This window comes from Arachis duranensis, chromosome 5 (genome assembly GCF_000817695.3).
Source record: "Arachis duranensis cultivar V14167 chromosome 5, aradu.V14167.gnm2.J7QH, whole genome shotgun sequence".
NCBI lineage: Eukaryota > Viridiplantae > Streptophyta > Magnoliopsida > Fabales > Fabaceae > Arachis > Arachis duranensis.
The window spans coordinates 26,318,058-26,321,074 of record NC_029776.3 but is presented as its reverse complement, the minus strand read 5'-3'; positions in this window follow the sequence as shown (position 1 = coordinate 26,321,074).

Genomic DNA, 3,017 nt, shown 5'->3' with positions numbered 1-3,017 from the left:
GAGTGTGCTTAAGAACTCTGGACACCTCTAATTGGGGACTTTAGCAAAGCTAAGTCACAATCTGAAAAGGTTCACTTGGTTATGTCTCTGTGGCATTTATGTATCCGGTGGTAATACTGAAAAACAAAGTGCTTAGGGCCACGGCCAAGACTCATAAAGTACTATGTTCAAGAATCAACATACTAAACTAGGAGAATCAATAATACTATCTGAATTCTAAGTTCCTATGGATGCCAATCATTTTGGATTTCAAAGGATAAAGTGAGATGCCAAAACTGTTCAGAGGCAAAAAGCTACTAGTCCCACTCATCTGATTAGAATCTGAGCTTCACTTGAAACTCTGAGATATTATTGCATCTTAATTTCTTTTTATCCTATTTTATTTATCTAGTTGCTTGAGGACAAGCAACAGTTTAAGTTTGGTGTTGTGATGAGCGGATATTTTATATAATAGATTTTAGTATGTTTTAGTTAGTTTTTAGTATATTTTTATTAGTTTTTAGGCGAAATTCATATTTCTGGACTTTACTATGAGTTTGTGTGTTTTTCTGTGATTTCAGGTATTTTCTAGCTGAAATTGAGGGAGCTGAGCAAAAATCTGATTTAGGCTGAAAAAGGACTACTGATGCTGTTGGATTCTGACCTCCCTGCACTCGGAATAGATTTTTTGGAGCTACAAGAGTCTAATTGGCGTGCTCTTAATTGGGTTGGAAAGTATACATCCAGGGCTTTCCAGCAATATATAATAGTCCATACTTTGCGCGAAGATAGACAACGTAAATTGGCGTTCAACGCCAGTTCCATGTTGCAGTCTGGCATTCAGCGCCAGAAACAGGTTGCAAGTTGGAGTCCGACGCCAGAAACAGGTTACAACCTAGCGTTCAACTCCAGAAACAGCCCAAGCACGTGAGAAGCTTAAGTCTCAGTCCCAGCACACACTAAGTGGGCCCCAGAAGTGGATTTCTGCACTGTCCATCTTAGTTTACTCATTTTCTATAAACCTAGGTTACTAGTTTAGTATTTAAACAACTTTTAGAGATTTATTTTGTATCTCATGACATTTTTAGATATGAATTTTGTACCTTTTGATGGCATGAGTCTCTAAACTCCATTATTGGGGGTAAGGAGCTCTACAGCATCTCGATGAATTAATGCAATTATTTCTGTTTTCCATTCAAACACGCTTGTTCCTATCTAAGATGTTCATTCGCGTTTCACTATGAAGAAGGTGATGATCCGTGACACTCATCACCTTCCTCAATCTATGAACGTGTGCCTGACAACCACTTCCGTTCTACATTAGATTGAATGAGTATCTCTTAGATTCCTAATCAGAATATTCGTGGTATAAGCTAGAACATTTTGGCAGCCACTCTTGAGGATCCGGAAAGTCTAAACCTTGTCTGTGGTATTCCGAGTAGGATTCAAGGATTGAATGGCTGTGACGATCTTTAAACTCGCGATTGTTGGGCGTGATGACAAACGCAAAAGAATCAATGGATTCTATTACGACATGATCGAGAACCAACAGATGATTAGTCGTGCTGTGACAGAGCATTTGGACCATTTTCACTGAGAGGATGGGAAGTAGCCATTGACAACGGTGACGCCCTACATACAGCTTGCCATGGAAGGAGCCTTGCATGTTTGAAAGTGATGAAGCATTATGTTACAGGAATTCAAAAGACAAAGCATCTCCAAAACTCCAACATATTCTCCATTACTGCATAATAAGTATTTATTTCATGCTCTTTTACTTTTTACAATTAAAACTAAAAATTATTATTGATATTATATCCTGACTAAGAGTTACAATATAACCATAGCTTGCTTCAAGCCAACAATCTCCGTGGGATCGACCCTTACTCATGTAAGGTATTACTTGGACGACCCAGTGCACTTGCTAGTCAGTTGTGCGGAATTACATAGTGTGAAGTAATTTTCGTGCACCAACCATATCTATTATGTGATGCTTGCAAATCAAATTCTAATAAATACTAACTAAAATGTATGTAAATTAATCAATTTCAGCGTCATATAAACACACAAAACAAACAGTGTAGAGCAAGAAAATAAAGAAAGAGAAAACGCTTCTGCCCTCTCTCTACTTATTCCCTAAATAATTTTTAAGTGTAATGCCAGTAACTGTGCATGCACAAATTATGACTCTTAGAATTATACACTTTATGCAATACTTTCCTACAGTAAGAGGGATTCAAAAATTCAAATAGCTACACAATTCACTGATAACATGAAATTCGAACACCAGTCTTAGAATATGAAAATAAGGGAAAATAATAAATAATGAATAAAAGATTCGGAGAAAATTATTACCTTACATATGGCCGATATGTAATGCCTCCAACAACATGATCCGCCTTATAACCATTACAGACTTACGGCTCTTGCAAACCCAACATAAACAGATTGTAAACAGCATAAAGAGAGACATTCAAAGATAACATGGGGAGTTTTTTTTTTAAAAATACCCTAGGGAGACTTATTTATAAGAACTTCTGTGCAGAGAGAGATCTCAAATACAATTAGATGTAGGATTCATGCTCTTCATGTCTGATAGCGCGAAATTGTGATCAATACTTTTCACAAATCAAATAATCCCTAGTAATGGCCCCAAAAACTTGGTGCTCAATACCATGGCATAAACACAACTTCGCACAACTAACCAGCAAGTGTACTGGGTCGTCCAAGTAATAAACCTTACGCGAGTAAGGGTCGATCCCACAGAGATTGTTGGTATGGAGCAAGCTATGGTCACCTTGTAAATCTTAGTCAGGCAAACTCAAATGGGTATGGTGATATGCGAATAAAACATAAAGATAAAGATAGAGATACTTATGTAATTCATTGGTAGGAATTTCAGATAAGCGTATGAAGATGCCTTCCCTTCCGTCTCTCTGCTTTCCTACTGTCTTCATCCAATTCTTCTTCCTCCTTTCCATGGCAAGCTCAAGCAAGGGTTTCACCGTTGTCAGTGGCTACCTCCCATCCTCTCAGTG